Below are 21334 nucleotides of genomic sequence, written 5' to 3'. Positions count from 1 at the left end.
GCTAAGTCACTTCAGTCGTGTCTGACTCTGTGCGACCCCAGAAATGGCAGCCCGCCAGGCTCTGCCGTCCCTGGGATTCTCCAGGCAAGAACATGGGAGTGGGTTACCATGCCCTTCTCTAATGCATGAAAGTGAAGTCACTCAGTCATGTCCGACTCCTAGAGACCCCATGGACTGCAGCCTACCAGGCTCCTCCTTCCATGGGATTTTCCAGGCAAGAGTACTGGAGTGGGGTGCCATTGCCTTCTCCGTGATATACCCTACATGGATACAATTCAATATGCAGAGAGAACAATCAAATGTGTACCAAAAGGATATCCATTTGGAAAACTTTAAACTTAGGTAAATCTTCATGCTTTGAAGATTGATAAAAAGAAAAAAGAAAAGCAAAAAAAACTATGAAAAATATTGTAGAAAAAGGAAAAAATAGCTCAGCTTAAATATATATGAAAAACATAAAATATCTAGAAATTATCCATGTGATATATATTAGACATTGCATTCATTATCTATTTTAAATCTTAAAATTGCCCCACAGTCTAGATGGTCATATGTGCTCAGTCACTCAGTTGTGTCTAACTCTTTTTGATTCCATGGACTGCAGCCTGCTTCTGTCCGTGGGATTTCCCAGGCAAGAATTCTGGAGTGGTTTCTCCAGGGCATCTTCCCGACCCACGGATCAAACCTGCATCTCTTGCATCTCCTACATTGGCAGGCAGAGTCTTTACCTCTGTGCCCCCAGGGGATGGTTATATATCTCATGTTTATATATAAGTAAAAGTGATTTAACACTTTGAGCTTACCCAGAGTTATGTAGCAAGTATATATAGAATCCAGTTTTTAAATCCAGAGAACCTAAATTCATACTTTTTGGTGGATATATAGTTGGTTTCTGAAGATTTAATTGCCGTACCTTGCTTCAAAATTGTTTACTGGAACTAATATATCCTCATAATTCTATTCTTAGAGAAGAACTGTGTAAGAGTGAAAGAAAAATAATTCATTAAGTTGACTAAGTAAGCAATGTTTATCAGGCAAAGGTTCAATTCAGTTCAGTCGCTCAGTCGTGTCCGACTCTTTGCAACCCCATGAACCGCAGCACGCCAGGCCTCCCTGTCCATCACCAACTCCCAGAGTTTACTCAAACTCATGCCCATCGAGACGATGATGACATCCAGCCATCTCATCCTCTGTCATTTACTTCTCCTCCTGCCCCCAATCCCTCCCAGCATCAGGCTCTTTTCCAGTGAGTCAACACTTGGCATGAGGTGGCCAAAGTATTGGAGTTTCAGTTTCAGCATCAGTTCTTCCAATGAACACCCAGGACTGATCTCCTTTAGGATGGACTGGTTGGATCTCCTTGCAGTCCAAGGGACTCTCATGAGTCTTCTCCAACACCACAGTTCAAAAGCATCAATTTTTTGGCACTCAGCTTTCTTCACAGTCCAACTCTCACATCCATACATGACCACTGGAAAAACCATAGCCTTGACTAGATGGACTTTTGTTGGCAAAGTAATGTCTCTGCTTTTTAATATGCTATCTAGGTTGGTCATAACTTTCCTTCCAAGGAGTAAGTGTCTTTTAATTTCATGGCTGCAATCACCATCTGCAGTGATTTTGGAGCCCAAAAAATAGAGTCTGACACTGTTTCCACTGTTTCCCCATCTATTTGTCATGAAGTGATGGGACCAGATGCCATGATCGTAGTTTTCTGAATGTTGAGCTTTAAGCCAACTTTTTCACTCTCCTCTTTCACTGTCATCAAAAGGCTTTTTAGCTCTTCTTCACTTCCTGCCATAAGGGTGGTGCCATCTGCATATCTGAGGTTATTGATATTTCTCCCAGCAATCTTGATTCCAGCTTGTTCTTCTTCCAACCCAGCGTTTCTCATAATGTACTCTGCATATAAGTTAAATAAGCAGGATGACAATATACAGCCTTGACGTACTGCTTTTCAAAGCTTACATATTAGTAAAATAAATCCTCTCCCCTATATGAAAAGCCTAATTTCTAGTCAGAGCAACAGGTAACTGCTGTCACTGAAATTATGATGTTCTCTTGGTACATATCAAGATGTATACCTAATGCAAGATTATTAGTACCTTAAGAGATTCATGTCATAATCAATATAGTTTATGTACAAAGTTCTGGTGCCATTCTAGAGTGGGTACATAGACTGGCACACATTTTGCCAGGTCTGAGCCTTCAGTAAGTAGGGATATTTTTTTAAAATGCACATACAAAATTGAGTTATAAAGTGAGCATTTATTTCCAATTAGAAAGACTGTCACACCAAACATAAATTTGGCAAATATCAAAATCACTACAGCAATCAAAAAATAACCTTAATCTCTCAGTATTCTGAAATACTTCTGTAACACCTATCTTTAATTTTTGCTTCTATACTCTCTGATTGCCTCTTCCTAGGAAGATGATTTCCATCCTGAGAATAGTAAGTTAAAATAATATTTTTGTACTATGTTGGATCAAATATTTTTGTCATGATTTATGTGAAGATCAATTCCTTAAATTTCACAACTTGTTTTTGTTGATGCCATGTAAGTTTTTGCTATTGTTATTAATTTTGGGAAAATTTATGTCAAGCATTTTTGCTTTTCAAATTTTAGCTGTAACAGATAAAATCAGAGTTTGTACTATTAAAGTTCAGAGCCTTGCACATAGAGGAATGCTGATGAATTTTCCTTGTTTCCTATCAAAAATGAAAAAAAAAAAAAAAAACAAAAACCAAAAAACTACCTTACACATTTACCATTATAAACAGTGAAGATTATGATTTTTTGATTCTAGTTTTTGCTAAATATTGATAAGTAATGAATATTCCAGTTAAAGTGTTATAAATATCATGATTTCTTAGGATAAATTTTTATACACCACTTTCTCACAACTAAACATTTCAAATTAAATTTTTCCCTCTATTCAAATATTTTAGTGCCAGGTAGCATAAGGCACATACATGCTATCCTAAACCTCTGACTTTTCAAATAAATGAAATAACACTAGGTATCACAGCACACTAGATAGTAGGAAGTATCCTGAGAGTCATTTAAACCTTGAATGGCTGCTGATAATTTACCTTTTCATAGAAGAGACTACAAAATACACTAAATCCCAATAAATATATCCTCAAATTCTGCTTCACTCGAACTGTCTCCAACCTTTCCTATGAGCACTTTTATGTCCAGTATCATGGAGGGGAAGACAAATTATAAAAATGTAGCCATCTTAACCAATTTGTGTAAAGATAAGTTACTTTTGCACATTTTACAGAAGCAAACACCATACTAAGGTCTCTCAGAGAAGAAGGGCTCCATGCAAGTGTGGGAAGGTATGAAACAGTTCACAATCTCACCCTCACTTCTGATATCAATGCTTAGATGTTCCCCAAACCACCTATAGTTTCAATGATTTATGGGAGGAATTCAAAGATATCTCTGAAAACTTATGCTCCCAGTCATGGTCTCTAATGAGACTAGTGAGGGGAAGAGACACATGGGGCAGAGATCACTTGGAAAAATGTAAAAGTTCTACTTCTGGAGTCTCCAATTTTTCACTTGTCATGGAGTCACAGACTGATAAATTTCCTGGAAACAAAATGTAACATATATAGAATATGTCAATATGGAAAATTGACAACCAGGGAAGCTGCTTTAAACTTTTGGGTCCAGGGTCTTTACTGAGGCTCTGTCATGCAGACATGGGTGGCTGCCCACATAGCTAAAATAAATCTGTAGCCCTTCCAAATGTTTAACTAATACTACAGGACCCAGAGATATCATTGTTAGGTTGTCTGTATTGGTTGAAGACCCTCAAGTAAGCAAAGAATTTTATCTAGCAGAAAATTCCAAGGACCTAGAGATTGTCTCATGGCAAAGTCCAGACCTCAAACTGGGTGAAGTTAAAGTCTTTACTGCACAAAATGGTAGAACCTAAAGCTTATGTTCCATTAGTTTCACAATAAATCTACTCCTGCCAGAAATGTCAGAAGTGATTGGTAGCATTTGTTGACTAAGTGGATGCTTTCTCTGTTTGTCTATATATAAGCCCTAGAAAATCCTTGTGAGTGTGAATATCTACTACATTATCTGTGAAGAGAGATCCAGAAAATATGCCTATATTTAAAATTAAAACATGCATATTTATGCCTGTGTTTGCATACACACATACTTCTGAAGGCATCAAATTGTAAAGTAGGAAAAATGTATAACTGAACAAAAGCAAACAAAGTATTATTTAGAGAGAAATATATGATTTTAAAGGGACAGATTAAAATAAGAAAATAGAAAAATTAATGAGATAACCATCTAAGTCATAAAATTAGGAAAAGAAAAATGGCACCATTCTTAAGAATTTGGTGAATGATATAATAAATATGAATGCCTTGATGAATATAGACGGACTCAGGAAGCAATTGAGAGGGTTACAAATCCAGATTTCCTTGAAAATATGAACAAAACCCACTAGTGTTTTCCTCAAACATGATGAGCATTAACCTTATGTGAGAAGTGTTCGGAACTTCTTGTGCTAAACTCATAATCCCCAATCCAGCCCTCAGAATTCTTTGTATCTCCCAGATGGTTCCAATATATAGTCAAGCATGGAAAGCACTGGAACAAACAAAACTCTGAGATTTGCATTGAAAGAAAGGGAGAAAGAAATGACAAAGAGAGATTTGGTGTGATGAAGGATAATAAAAGAAAAAGCAATATTAGACATGCAAATATGTCAAGGGAATCATGTTTTCAAATTTAGAGAGCATCTTATAAATAAATTTATAGACATACTGAGTTTTTTTTTTTTTTTTTTTTAATTTAAAGAGTAACCCAACCATTTAAAAACCCATCCCTAGAAAAACTTGATGATTTTGTAGGTACCCTCTACCATTTCTTCAAAGATTAGGAAAAGCCAGAATTAGGAGAAAAGGCAAAAGGGTAGAATGGGGAGGGTGTAGAGGAAGGGGAGTTGAAAGAAGAAAAGAAAAATATGTCCACCATTTTTTTATTTTAAATTTAAGGCAAGTTATTTGTTAATAGGGAAATCAGGAGCAACATGAAAAAAAAATAACATTCATTTAAGAGCACAAATTCAGTAACAATAAATAAAAGATCGCCACACCAAATAATCAACCAGCATGTTTTTCTCAAAATGCAAAGGTGGATTAAAGTAAGAAAATCTACTAATATAAGTTTTAGCATGCAGCTGGGACTGCAAATTTTGCTGGTGTCCATCAGCCTTCTTCCATATGACTATACAAAACCTACTGGATTATTAGACCTACCCTTGTCACTTGTCCACTTGAATTAATTCTACACTTTCTCTCCAAGATGTTTAATGGAGGGCTCAGGATTTATGCATTTAATTAATTGCATGCAGAACATTAAGTGGTTTCCCTGTTCTGCTCTAAAAATGTGTTTACCACCTCTCCCAGCAATGAATCTGTTGTTCAGGAGGGCATGCAGAGTTGGTTTATGAAAAAGAAGACAACACAATCTTTTAAAGTTCTTGAATTTTATTGACACATTTAAAATTGAATTATCTCTAATTCAAGGAAAATATGTGTATTTAATGTGTTCAAAAGATTTGCAGACCTCTAAGCTAAACACAAAAATGAGCAAAATGCACCTGTCTTGAGGAAATGATATATCTTACAGGAAGGCAGAAGAAAACATTATATCCCTAATTAGAAGAAGGAATGAAAATGTCATCCATGCGTGCTCAGTAGCGTCAGTCGTGTCCAGCTGTTTGTGACACCATAGACTGTAGCCCTCCAGGCTCCTCTGTCCTTGGGATTCTCCAGTCAAGAATGCTGGAGTGGTTTGCCATGCCCTCCTCCAGGGGATCTTCCTGACCCAGGAATGGAACGGGGGTCTCCTGTGTCTCCTTTATTGCAGGCAGATTATTTACTGCTGAGGCAGCCGGGAAACCTGTAGCCTGTAGTCACAACTGAAGCTCCTTGTGGGGATAGGTATCGTCATGGAGATTGATTTGACAGTGATAGCAATATTAAAAAATGGCATTTCCAAATGTTTCATATGCAGTTTTCACCAGCTCTGCCATAGCTTGGTTTTCTATAAAAACGGTTTGTCTTACCCATGAGCACATTTATTGAATGCACTGGATGTGCCAGTAATAATTTTGTCCATGGCCTTCTTATAAAGAAACAGCTTTAAATCTTACTAAAAGTTATTCCTAATAAATTACTTATTATGGATGATATGGTATCTTCACACACCAGTTAGTCATAGAAAATAAGGGAAACCTACACAATGCGTGTTTCACTTGTTTTGTAAATCAGAATAGTTGAAACAGACATTTAATCATTTAAATAAAAGTATATATAAAAATTGTATTTTCAAAGATGTCCCATATTTTAATGATAATATATGGTCTTGTCTTCATTATGCCTGAATTTTTTTTTAATATATGTAAAGGTGATGCTATTATAGAAGATGATTCATTTCACATATTCTCTAAAATGCTCAAGATACACTGCATGTTTCTGAAACTATTCTAGAACATTTTTGAAAGACAGTTTGAGATATTACCTTTATTAATGTTCTGTGAGATTTAGAAAGTTTCTATAGACACTTAAAAATTGGAGGTGGTTACCCTCAGGAAGAACAGATGTTTTGACATATGTCCAGATGAGTACTCTGAACTAGAAATTCAAATCTCCTTCTGGAAAACTTTTTTTTTGTTAACATATGGTAGACAATGAATCTTAAAAACCACTGGCTATGGAACTGACAGAAAAATGGGATTAGTTAAGATTTATTTACAGAGATTAACCAAACTGAGCATAGAAATGGGTAGAATTGGCTATATTACTCTAATTTTCAAATGATTGGCAAAAATTCCTTCAGTCTCTCCAAAAAATTTTTAAACTCTCTGAAAGTCACATGCAATATAATATTTCTAAATACATGTCCTATCTGTCTTTGTTAAATCATGTAGAACACTTTCCTTGTCTACAACATCATTAACACTTGTAGAAGGAATATACATTTTTAGTCCCAAATTGTGGAGAGAAATGCTCAAATTTGAATAACTTAACTCTCTTTTCTCCATTATCATAAAAAATGATGGATTCAAAGCAAAACAATAACCACATTTAAATGGCATCAAGCAAAATCATATCCTTTCTCTATTGCTGATGATAATTACATATGAAAATATCTCTCCATTTTTGTAGATTTACATTTATATAATTCAAAATAAAAAATGCATATTTGTCAGCTTTTTAAAACAAGTTCAAATATATAGAACATTTATGCATTTAAACCAGATATACGGCATTTATTTTCTCTTCTTGGAGAAATGTCATGTGAACATGGCAAAAATACTGATCTCTAATCATTCTTCCCTTTGTTTGAAGGTCATTTCCCTTGCTTGCTGGCTTGTTCTTTTCTTATATGTTATATCATTACTGGATGTTAAACATGTTTTGAAAAGCACCAGAAACCCAGAATATATTTTGAACACTTTCTACAGGAATATTTCAAATTTAACTCATAAGAGTTTCAAGATGGATATGACATATAATAGATTACTTACACACTTAGAAGTTGAAATTAGAGATAAAATGTGAATAGTCAGCGCTATCTGGCTCATCTGAAAAAGAGTATCCTATAATAGCCATTAAGTTGGCAAGTATAATGTGTGTTGAAATTATCCAAATTTCCATGTGGCTTCTAAATTAATCTTCTGGAGTACAGGTACTACTTCAATTACATTCTTGTCTACAGATCATTAAAATTTGTCCATTCTGTTTTGAACAAAGTATTAGGGAAAAGTGTTAAAACTATTTTAAGTAGATCTAGGATCTCTGCAGATGGTGATTGTAGCAATGAAATTAAAAGATGTTTACTCCCTGGAAGGAAAGTTATGACCAACCTAGATAGCATATTAAAAAGCAGAGATGTTACTTTGCCAACAAAGGTCCGTCTAGTCAAGGCTATTGTTTTTCCAGTGGTCATGTATGGATGTGAGAGTTGGACTATAAAGAAAGCTGAGTGCAGAAGAATTGATGTTTTTGAACTGTGGTGTTTGAGAAGACTCCTGAGAGTCCCTTGGACTGCAAGGAGATCCAACCAGTCCATCCTGAAGGAGATCAGTCCTGGGTGTTCATTGGAAGGACTGATGCTGAAGCTGAAACTCCAATATTTTGGGCACCTGATGTGAAGAGCTGACTCATTTGAAAAGACCATGATGCTGGGAAAGATGGAGGGCAGGAGGAGAAGAGGATGACGGAGGATGAGATGGTTGGATGGCATCATTGACTCGAAGGACATGGGTTTGGGTGGACTCTGGGAGTTGGTGATGGACAGGGAGGCCTGGCGTGCTGCAGTTCATGGTGTCACAAAGAGTCGGACACGACTGAGCGACTGAACTGAACTGAAGGATCTCTGAATTGATTACTACAATAAAGAATAGTATTTAATTCAGTTGCTCAGTAATGTCTGACTCTTTGCAATATGGACTGCAGCACGCCAGGCTTCCCTGTCCAACACCAACTCCTGGTGCTTGCTGAAACTCATGTCCATCGAGTTGGTGATGTCATCCACCATCTCATCCTCTGTCATCCCCTCTCCTCCTACCCTCAGTCTTTCCCATCAGGGCCTTCTCCAATGAGTCAGTTCTTTGCATCAGGTGGCCAAAGTATTGGAGCTTCAGCATCAGTCCTTCCAATGAGCATTCAGGACTGATTTATTGTAGGATTGACTGGTTTGATCATCTTGCCAACCAAGGGACTCTCAAGAGTCTTCTCTAACACCACAGTTCAAAAGCATCCATTCTTTAGTGCTCAGTTTTCTGTATAGTTCAACTCTCACATCCAAACAAGACTACTGGAAAAATCATAGCTTTGACTAGATGGACCTTTGTCAGCAGAGTAATATCTCTGCTTTGGACTATGCTGTCTAGGTTGGTCAGAACTTTGGTTCCAAGGAGCAAGTGTCTTTTAATTTCATGGCTGCAGTCACCATCTGCAGTGACTTTGGAGCCCAAGAAAATAAAGTCTATCACTGTTTCCATTGTTTCCCCACCTATCTGTTATGGACTGTTCGGATGCCATGATCTTCTTTTTTTGATTTTTGAGTTTTAAGCCAATTTTTTCACTCTTCTCTTTCACCTTCATCAAGAAGCTCTTTAGTTCTTCTTCACTTTCTGCCATAAGGGTGGAGTCATCTTTATATTTGAGGTTATTGATATTTCTCCTGTCAGTCTTGATACGAGGTTGAGCTTCATCTAGCCTAGCATTTCACATGATGTACTCTGCATAGAAGTTAAATAAGCAGGGTGACAATATAGAACCTTGATGTACTCCTTTCCCTATTTGGAACCAGTCTGTTTTTCCATATCCAGTTTTAACTGTTGCTTCTTGACCTGCATCCAGGTTTCTCAGGAGGTAGGTAAGATGGGTTGGTATTCCCATCTCTTTAAGAATGTTCCACAGTTTATTGTGATCCGCACAGTCAAATGCTTTGGCATAGTCAATAAAGCAGAGGTAGATATTTTTCTGGAACTCTTTATTGTTTTTTCTATGATACAACACATGTTAGCAATTTGATCTCTGGTTCCCCTGGCTTTTCTAAATCCAGCTTGAACATCTGGAAGTTCAGGTAGTATTGAAGTCTGGCTTGGAGACTTCTGAGCATTATTTTGCTTGTGTGTGATATGAGTGTAATTGTGAGGTAGTTTGAACATTTTTTGGCGTTGCCTTTTTTGGGCATTGGAATGAAAACTGACCTTTTCCAGTCCTGTGGGCACTGCTGAGTTTTTCATATTTGCTGGCATATTGACTGCAGCACTTTCACAGCATCATCTTTTAGGATTTGAAATAGCTCAACTGGAATTCCATCACCTCCACTATATTTGTTCATAGTGATGCTTCCTTAGGCCCACTTGACTTCAGAATCCAGGATGTCTGGCTCTAGGGGAGTGATCACACCATCGTGGTTATCTGAGTCATGGAGATTTTTTTTTGTTTATTTCTTCTGTGTATTCTTGCCACCTCTTCTTAATATCTTCTGCTTCTGTTAGGTCCATATCATTTCTGTCCTTTATTGTGTTCATCTTTGCATGAAATATTCCCTTGGCATCTCTAATTGTCTTGAAGAGATCTCTAGTCTTTCCCATTCTATGGTTTTCCTCTATTTCTTTGCATTGATCACTGAGGAAGCCTTCCTTATATTTCCTTGCTATTCTTTGGAATTCTGCATTAAAATGGGTATATCTTTCCATTTCTCTTTTGCCTTTAGCTTCTCTTCATTTCACAGCTATTTGTAAGGCCTCCTCAGACAACCATTTGGTCTCTTTGCATTTCTTTTCCATGGGTATGGCCTCGATCCCTGCCTCCTGTACAATGTCAAGAACCTCCATCAATAGTCCAAAAACAGTATAATCATTACTGTTCTGCATTTTTTAACCCAGATAACTTTTTGTCACAGACATGTTTTCTCTAGCTCAGGATTCTCAACTTTTAAGGAGTGTACATTCAATATTTCCTGGTGTGGAAATTAAGAATTTCTTTGAAAGTTGTTTTTATCTAACTATAACTGTTGTCTTCACAACAACTGCAACAAGGTTTGTTTCTTCTTCTTTTTTTAAACCACTGATCTCACTATGCCTAGTCTCTATATGTTTATTCCTGATAAAAATACTAAAATGCTTTTAAAATCTGTGACATCTCCTTGAGAATCACTTTTCTAGACACTCCTATCAATCCAATATATTCTCCCCCTGTGTCTTAGCTGGTTAATATCTATGATTGATCTTTGGCCAAGTAGCAAAGTTAGAAATGTTTTTACATTAGTTCACCTAATTATAAACTTATTTTTCCAGGTATTATAGGACACTTTAAAGTTTCATAGAATTTAAAGATGCTTGCAAATATAAATTTTCAAATGCTTTAAAATTTGTATGGGAACAGTGAAAGCATTATATTTAAGATCTAGACAAGAATGAAAAACCTGCCACTTAACATCTGTGTGATTTTAGGTGACTTGACCTCTCTGAGAATGTAAAAGTAGGAAGTCAAGAAACACCTGGAGTAACAGGCAAATTTGGCCTTGGAGTACGGAATGAAGCAGGGCAAAGGCTAATAGAGTTTTGCCAAGAGAATGCACTGGTCATAGCAAACACCCTCTTCCTACAACACAAGAGAAGACTCTACACATGAACATCACCAGATGGTCAACAGTGAAATCAGATTGATGGAGAAGCTCTATACAGTCAGCAAAAACAAGACCAGGAGCTGACTGTGGCTCAGATCATGAATTCCTTATTGCCAAATACAGACTTAAACTGAAGAAAGTAGGGAAAACCACTAGACCATTCAGGTATGACCTAAATCAAATCCCTTATGACTACAGAGTGGAAGTGGGAAATAGACTTAAGGGACTAGATCTGATAGACAGAAAGCCTGATTAACTATGGACAGACGTTCGTGACATTGTATAGGAGACAGGGATCAAGACCATCCCCATGGAAAAGAAATGCAAAAAGGCAAAATGGTTGTCTGAGGAGACCTTACAAATAGCTGTGAAAAGAAGAGAAGCAAAAGCAAAGGAGAAAAAGAAAGATATTTCCATTTGAATGCAGAGTTCCAAAGAATAGCCAGGAGAGATAAGAAAGCCTTTCTCAGCGATCAGTGCAAAGAAATAGAGGAAAACAACAGAATGGGAAAGACTAGAGATCTCTTCAAGAAAATTAGAGATATCAAGGGAACATTTCAGGCAAAGATGGGTTCGATAAAGGACAGAAATGGTATGGACCTAGCAGAAGTAGAAGATATTAAGAAGAGGTGGCAAGAATACACAGAAGAACTATACAAAAAAGATCTTCATGACCCAGATAATCACAATGGTGTGATCACTCACCTAGAGCCAGACATCCTGGAATGTGAAGTCAAGTGGGCCTGAGAAAGCATCAGTACGAACAAAGCTAGTGGATGTGATGGAATTCCAGTTGAGCTATTTCAAATCCTAAAAGATGATGCTGTGAAAGTGTTGCACTCAATATGCCAGCAAATTTGGAAAACTCAGCAGTGACCACAGGACTAGAAAAGGCCAGTTTTCATTCTAATCACTAAGAAAGGCAATCCTAAAGAATGCTCAAACTACTGCACAATTGCACTCATCTCACACACTAGTAAAGTAATGCTCAAAATTCTCCAAGCCAGGCTTCAGCAATACGTGAACCGAGAACTTCCTGATGTTCAAGCTGGTTTTAGAAAAGGCAGAGGAACCAGAGATCAAATTGCCATTATCTGCTGGATCATTGAAAAAGCAAGAGAGTTCCAGAAAAACATCTATTTCTTCTTTATTGATTACGCCAAAGCCTTCGACTGTGTGGATCACAATAAACTGTGGAACATTCTGAAAGAGATGGGAATACCAGACCACCTGACCTGCCTCTTGAAAAACCTGTATGCAGGTCAGGAAGCAACAGTTAGAACTGGACATGGAACAACAGACTGGTTCCAAGTAGGAAAAGGAGTATGTCAAGGCTGTATACTGTCACCCTGCTTATTTAACTTATATGCAGAGTACATCATGAGAAACGCTGGGCTGGAAGAAGCACAAGCTGGAATCAAGATTGCTGGGAGAAATGTCAATAACCTCAGATATGCAGATGACACCACTCTTATGACAGAGAGTCAAGAGGAACTAAAAAGCCTCTTGATGAAAGTGAGAGAGGAGAGTGAAAAAGTTGGCTTAAAACTTAACATTCAGAAAACTAAGATCATGGCAACTGGTCCCATCACCTCATGGGAAATAGATGGGGAGACAGTGGAAACAGGGTCAGCCTTTATTTTTTTGGCCTCCAAAATCACTGCAGATAGTGACTACAGCCATGAAATTAAAAGACACTTACTCCTTGGAGGGAAAGTTATGATCAACAGAAACAGTGAATTAAAAAGCAGAGACATTACTTGGTCAACAAAAGTCCGTCTGGTCAAGGCTATGGTTTTTCCAGTGGTCATGTATGGATGTGAGAGTTGGACTGTGAAGAAAGCTGAGTGCCGAAAAATTGATGCTTTTGAACTGTGGTGTTGGAGAAGACTCTTGAGAGTCCCCTGGACTGCAAGAAAATCAAACCAGTGAATCCTCAAGGAAGTCAATCCTGAATATTCATTGAAAGGACTGATGGTGAAGCTGAAACTCTAATACTTTGGCCACCTAATGCAAAGAACTGACTCATTGGAAAAGACCCTGATGCTGGGAAAGATTGAAGGTGGGAGGAGAAGGGGATAACTGAAGATGAGGTTGGGTGGCATCACTGACTCAACGGACATGAGTTTGAGTAAACTCTGGGAGCTGGTGATGGACAGAGAGGTCTGGGGTGTTGCAGTCCATGAGGTTGCAGAGTCAGACACAACTGAGTGACTGAACTGAACTGATAGATAAAAATCTCTCAGCACTAGATATTGTTTAGTTCTCTGCTTCAGCTTCCAAGTCAGTATCTCCTAAAAAAAATAAAAGAAAAGAAAATTAACCTGCTGGCATTTGAGTCTGAAACAAAAGCCTCTGTGGCATGCTGAATGAGAGTCTATTCTCATCATCTTTTATTTCAACTGTATATCTTGGGATTACATCCTTTTGGGGTAATGTTAATGAGATTTCACATACCGTAAATGATGCACAAGCTTTTTGCTATACAAATCAGACAAGGTGATGTTCTGTAAAGCTGCCTTAAGAATTTGAGTGAAAGATACTTGAAATACTACAAGGATGTATAAAGTTTCCATTACTTCAATATATGTATTAGAACACTAAAAGAAAAATTAGCTTTAGTCCACAAAACCAGATTATATTACAATTGCTTCTATTGCTTCTGGGCTAAGAAAATTAAATTTCAAATTGGTTGAATTTTATGGAAAATAAAGAATTTTAGTGTAGAACTGTAAAGAAGAATCATATTTTCAATCATACCATACAACCAAGGTACAGCATAATCAAACTGCTGAAAACCACTGATAAAAAAAGAATCTTGGAGACAGCAAAATGTTACATACAAAGAAAAAAAAAAATGAAAAGACTTTGTTAGACAGACATAAACTGAGGAAAACTGCTGCCAGTAGATCTAAGAAATATTAAAATATCCTTTTTATATCAAATCTATATGATAACAGATAGAAATGTAGATTTTTTAACATTTATCTCTGGAACTATAAAAAGTAACAGTAACTACATTTTTTCTTATTTAAGCTTGATTTAATAGAAATTTCACTCTTTGAAAGAAAAAATATTAAAAATAAATTAAGTGTCTAATAGCATAAACGCAATTAAATATACCATTAAAAGAAGACAAGCGAATGGAAGGAGTAATTATAATTATCCACTTGTAAGTTTACCATCATTTTTCACAGCTATAAATAATAGACCAACAGTGAAGCATGAATGAAATGAAAAAGAAACACTCGAACCAAGAGCTAGCATGCTAAAAAGAAAAAGAGAACAAAGAGCTGATAGAAGAAACAAGAGAAAAATAAGTTGGTGTAATAAATTCAAATATATTAGTAATTGCATTACATATAAACAGTTTATAGGTCCAGTTAATGATAGAGACAAATTGTACTTAAAAAGATGTATCTATATATGGTCTGTTAAAACCCAATTCAAACTTAAAGCTGTTGGAAGATTAAATGCAATAATATGGAAAAAATATAATATGCAAATATTAAGCAAATCTGGGGTGGCTATATTAATATCAGAAAAAAATAGACTTCAGAACAAGGAACATAATCAGAACTAAAACAATATATTGAGGGAAAAGGCATAATAATCTCCATAAAGCTTCAAAATGCACAAAGCAAAACCTGATAGAACTGAAAAGTAAAAAGAAAAATCCACAATTAAAGTTGGCTATATTAATACTCCTCTGTTTGAAATCCATAGAACAAGTAGACATACAATTAACATTACAGAGAAGTTGACCTGGTTGTCATGTATAAATCCCTCCAACAAACAAAAGCAAGCATACAAATTCCATAAAGCTTTTGGAACACTTACCCAAATAAAACATTTTCTGAGCCATTAAATAAAAATCAATACATTTTAAAGAATTGAAAATTGTTGAAGACTATTTTTTGAGCACAATGCAATTATTGTTGATAGCAACACAAAGATATATGGAAAGTGCCAAATATTTGGAATCAAACAAATACACCTAAATAACTCATGAGATTCATGAGAGAAATAAGAAAATATTTTGACTGAATGAAAATGAAAAATTACATACTACAATTTGTGGAAAATAATAAAGTAGTGAGCTACTTTCACTTTCAAGGGGATTATACAGCATTAATTGCTTGTCATTAGAAGGAAGAAAGGTCTCAAATTAGTTACCTAATATTTCATGTGAAGTAAGAATAAAAAATGTGGAGAAATAGCCCAAAGCAAGCAGAAGAGAGGAAATAATAAAGATAAAGCAGAGAAGACAAAATAATAGAACTGATAGGAAAAATCAATTTTTAAAAAAGAACTGGTTCTTTTAAGTTTCATTAGGTCCTATTTGTTTATTTTTGCTTTTATTTCCAATATTCTGGGAGGTGGGTCATAGAGGATCTTGCTGTGATTTATGTCGGAGAGTGTTTTGCCTATGTTCTCCTCTAGGAGTTTTATAGTTTCTGGTCTTACATTTAGATCTTTAATCCATTTTGAGTTTATTTTTGTGTATGGTGTTAGAAAGTGTTCTAGTTTCATTCTTTTACAATTGGTTGACCAGTTTTCCCAGCACCACTTGTTAAAGAGGTTGTCTTTTTTCCATTGTATATCCTTGCCTCCTTTGTCAAAGATAAGGTGTCCATAGGTTCGTGGATTCATCTCTGGGCTTTCTCTTCTGTTCCATTGATCTATATTTTAAAAGATCAGTAAAACTGATAAATCTTGAGTGAGAATGATCAACTAACTCAAATTCATAAGAAGAAATGAAAAGCACTGTAGTGGTACATCTGTCAGTAAATGTAGATTATATATATATATATATGTATGTATGTATGCATGTATGTATGTATGTATGTATGTATGTATGTGATGTGTGTGTAAATGGCTCAGCCATGTCTGGCATTTTGCGACGCCATGGACTGTCGCCTGCCAGGATCCTCTGTCCATGGGATTTCCCAGGCAAAAATGTTGGAGTGGCTTGCCATTCCCTTCTCCAGAGGATCTTTTCCACCCAAGGATTGAACCCGAGTCTCCTGCATTGTAGGTAGATTCTTTACAGTCTAAGCCACCAGAAAAGCCCTATGTGTGTGTGTGTATATATATATATATATATATATATATATAAATGTTTCTCTTAATTTTATTAAAACACATAAAGACCACATAAAGCAATTATTATAATGCTCTATTCTTAGTTTTATAACATACACAGTTGTAATTTTTAAATTCAATTTATTTTATAGAAAGAGTTCATCCATTTATCCCAATCCCTACCCCCCGCCTCTGGTAACCGTCTATATAAATATAAATATATATCTAGATTCCATATATGACAGAGATCATACAGCATTTGTCTTTCTCTGAGAGACTTATTTCACTTCATATAATAATTTGTAAGCTATATGGCCAAATAGAACAAAGAAGGAGATAGAAATGGAACAGTAACGGGGCAAAGTTTCAATATTTTATTGGAATTAATACAGTATTAATGAGGTGGATCATAATTATGATTCATATTATAAATCCTAGAACAAATAGAAGGTCAACAGAGGAGTTAAAATGAATGCTAAACACTTTGTTTAACATGGAATGAGTTGACGCTGCTGCTGCCAAGTATCTCAGTCATGCCTAACTTAGTGAGACTCCATGGACTGTAGCCAGCCAGGCTCCTCTGTCCATGGGGTTTCCCAGGCAAGAATACACTAGTGGGTTGCCATGCCCTCCTCCAGGGGATCTTCCCCACCCAGGGATCCCTTATGTCTCTTGAATTGGCAAGCAGATTCTTTACCACTAATGCCACCTGGGCAGCCCAAAATGAGTTAGTTAAGAAGGAATAATGCTACCAATTGAGCAACAAAGATAAGACATAGAAAAACAAATGGCAGTCACAAAGTCAGTCATATTAATAAATAAATCCAGCATAAATGGACTCATCACTCCAATAAAAAGTCCAAAGTCAGAGATCCAACCTAAGTTTTTTGGACACTGTTTAATTTCTGTCAACTTACTTGCTTTCTGAGTGTCTGCAGCAGAACAGCTGAAGACCACCCGGTGCCTGCGTCTCGCATTGTGTGGCCTGGGCAGTGGGAGCTGCAGCCCGTCTTCAGCGGCCTTCTCACGGGCATCCGCGCGCTGCCGCCCTCAGCGGGCGCTGCTGGGCGAGTGCGGAGGGCACCGCCTCCGGGAGGTGGAGCCGCAGTCGATCCAGCAACTGGGGCAGTCCTTCCACTCTGCATTTCTCCCTGGTCACGGCCTTCGCAGCTGCGGGCTGCCCCTCCTGCAGCACCTGCTGAGGATCTTGGCTCGAGTAGAAAGTGCGTGGGACACGCTTGGGAAGCACATGGGACTCCCGTGGGTGCTCACGGGAGAGGGAACCACGCATGCCCAGAACTCCCCGGGTCAGCGTCCATCACGTCAGACCCACAGAGCCAGCTCCCTTGCTGTCGTAAGGATGGCGGTGTCCGCACCGCGCAGAGACCAGTGTGGGTCACAGGGGGCAGGGGTAGGCAGGCTCACAGAACATGCCTCTCGAGCCGGGGGACAGCCCTGGGGTCGGGAAGCCTGTGAGTCGCGGCTCCTGGAGAGCCGGCTGCCTGGCTCAGGTGAGGAGGGTTCCAGGAGCGAGGTGCCCAGCATCGCAGCGGTGCCCGTGGGCGCGGCAGACTTCAGCACAGCTCGCTGGCTGGTCCTCCTGGAGGTGACGATGCTGACGTCAGCCAGGTTTTCAGTGGCAAAACCGCAGGAGTGGGCAGCAGAAGCTTCTTCCAGGTGCTCTCCAGATTTAGAGGTAATGCCATCACTTTTCCCTTCTATTATAGATGACGGCTCCATTTGGAAGTCTAGGCTTAATGCCACCTAAGGGGGTTCCTGATGCAAAGAATTTGAGGACATCCTCCTACTTCATTTGCAGGAAATCAAAGCCTCCGGACACTGTGAAAATTTCCTTTTAAATCATGATGAGAACCCAGAACAATGTCCTATGGTCTCCTGTCTGGGGAAAGGGAAAATTCAGAGATTTTAAAATTGTAAATTGAACTAAAGAGCAAGATTCAATTATACTGAATGGAAAAGATATTGTAGATTCAAAGATGAAAACTAAGGCTTATCCATATATTACTATTTTTTCTATCAATATGTTAAATCTATCCATCTCCTCAGTTTCGAAGACATTTTTTTCAGGGTATTTCATTAAGCTTGCTTATAATTTCTAGGTTACTGAGGGATTATTAAAAATGAAAGCCAATCAAATATCAGTGTACTAAAAAGTTCATAGATATAGGACAAGAAATAATTTTTAAGAAGTGCACACAATTTTAAAGTTCAGAAGTTTCAGATTGTAAAAATATCAAACATTGTGAAAGGCATTTGTACTCAGCATTAACACTGTATCTTAGCCCCATGTTACAGAATAGCAGTATTGGCAGTGTTCCATTTTCAAAAGGGGTACAGGAGAATTTCAGGGGACCGTTAGGTTAACACGGCAAGGCTGTTTAAGGATGAAATTGGAACTCTGATGTAGGCCCTGGCACTTTCTAAGAAAGAATAACATTGAAACATTTTATAAAGAGTATTCCACAAAATCAAAACCCTTTGAAATGTTCTATAATGGGACTATTCTGTAGCCAGTAAGTTTGGAAATGCTACATAGACTATATTCTCTGCAAGGGATTCATCATTCATATTAGCATAATAGAGAAGTCCTGCAAAAAAAAAAAAAAAAGACCTATGTCAGAGTTTAATGTACCATTCCTGTCGTATTTGTCCATGAAATGAATAAATTTGTACTCTACATAACATTTGTGTTTATATATAACATTTACTAATACCTCACATAAACAATTTTCCTTGAAATATTTTCACAGATTGATGTAAACAAAAGAGATCCTTTTAAGTAGTGGTCACTAAAAATATAAGCTCTAAGAGGACCTTTGTACCCCAGCACCTAGTAGGATGCCTATGTTTGCTTTTTATTTTTGCTATATCCACCTCTTCGTCTATAGAAAGCGAAATAAATAGTTGAATGAATAAGTTACTTCATTCCAATTATGCAAGAGACATCACATACTAATTTAATATATATCTGAAGGAAAAATCAATACCAATCTGCGTAAGAAAATCAAAACAATTGCTCACCACAAACAGGCAGCTTATTTTGTTTTTCCTATTTGTGGATCATTAATTTTAAGTGAGTGATCTGAAATGAATATACTTGAAACAACAATACAGAAATGAATAGCAAAATATCTTTTGTCATAACTATAGATGCTGGCATTAATAACATTTCTACAGAATAATATATAGTTGCTTCCTTGGTTGCAGTACAGTAACTTGAATTGTAGTGGTGGTACACTTTATTGAAATATAAACCAATAGATTTATTGATTTTTAAATAGATTGTCTCCCTTCTGTTTTAAGTGGATAACCAGACTTTCTTCTGTCTTAGGAAAGTTGTGGCACCATAAAGATTATATAAAGTCCAAGGGTGTTTCTTGAGAAGAGATCATATTGGGTGTCCAGGGAGAAAGGGAAAAAGCCTTTGAGAGGTACCAGAGGCCTCAAAATGCCTTTTGAGGGCACCGGAAAGGGATGGATAAGACTGCTGATGCTGTGACTCCTAGGTGGATGGGGAAGGATGAATTCTAGGCATAGAGCTTTCTTGTCTTATAAAACTTCATACAGGCTACTCATGACAAAAAATTGAGTGACCCAGATAATTGAGGGATTGTATAGTCTTTAACAATGACATTTTCAATAACCACTATGATAGAAAGATAACTGAAGCTCTCTTACCTTTTCAGGACTCACAGTGCTCCAGGACTCTTAAGAAACCTTACAGAAGCTGAAAGAAAACAGATGATGCTGACAATGATTATTCTGACAAACTAGTAGGTTAGGGCTCATAGATGAATTAGAAGTTAATAAATAAAAACCCCCAAATGTCATATTCTGTGAATTTAAAAATTGACTTTAAGCAAATTGTTTTGTTAAGAATATAGAACATTTTAGATAAGTGAACAATTTACAAAATTTTTAAAGCAACGAAAATACTCTGTATGTTACCATAAGGATAGATACTTGTCAGGGTACATTTGTCCAAAACCATAGAGCATACAACATCAAGAGTGAACTCTAAGGTGAACGAAGAATTTTGAGTGGTTATGATGTGTCAATGTAGGTTCATCAGCTGTAACAAATGAGTCACTTGGATGAATGATGCTGATAATGAGGGAAGCTAGGCTTGGGCAGGGGCTGGGGTCGGTGAGGGGGGGTGGTGGTGGGTGGCGGAGGGTATACCAGAAATACCAGTATCTTCCTTTCAATTTTTCTGTGAACCCAAAACTACTCTTAGAAGTAATATACATATAGGTAAAACATACAAATATATTTATAAATATATGTATATATTTAATATAGATAAAAAGTTGTATAGTGGGTGGGAGAATATATATATTTTTTTGGGGGGAAGAATCTTGCAGGTGAAAAGAAAGTTGGACATGAGCAGCACCCATAAGTTAAGGAAAATATTGCTTTCAGAGGTCTGTTGTTTTTGTAGACATACAAATCCTAAATGCTTCAAAAAGTCAAGCACTGACAATATCATTGAAGCATAAGAATACAGATGTCTGATATTGTAAGCCAAGCCAGACAGAGTCCTCTTAACACAAATTTTGTTCTGGTAAGTCTGATGACTGGAGGCAGTATCCACTGCAATTGTTTATGGAAAATAGCAGCCAAGTAAACTGAAGTGGTTTGGAAAAAAATACATAATTAACAGAATTGTGTGCCATAAAAGTTTACATATGGATGAAACCAGATTGCTTGAGAAAAGTGCCTGTTAGAACCTCATTTTTAAAAAGAAAATAGCTTAACTAGGATTGAAGTCTGTGGAAATTAGGCTTATGGCTTTTACTTGGAGTAAGTGGGAGATATCAAGTTGGAAGCACAGCTTGTTTATTACACACACACAGAAACACATGTTTAGAGGCCTTCTTATTTGTTTTTGCTTCAGATAAAATTCAACTTGTGTAAGATTATCTTAAATGGAACAATTGCAAAGAAAAGGATTTATCTCTAACTACTTACATCCTAAGAGAGGAATATTAAGTCACTCCTGGAATTGTTTGTCACTATTGATTTAATTTTGA

Source organism: Dama dama, chromosome 14, assembly GCF_033118175.1.
Source record: "Dama dama isolate Ldn47 chromosome 14, ASM3311817v1, whole genome shotgun sequence".
In the NCBI taxonomy this organism is placed as follows: domain Eukaryota; kingdom Metazoa; phylum Chordata; class Mammalia; order Artiodactyla; family Cervidae; genus Dama; species Dama dama.
Note: the sequence above shows the minus strand (reverse complement) of the source record.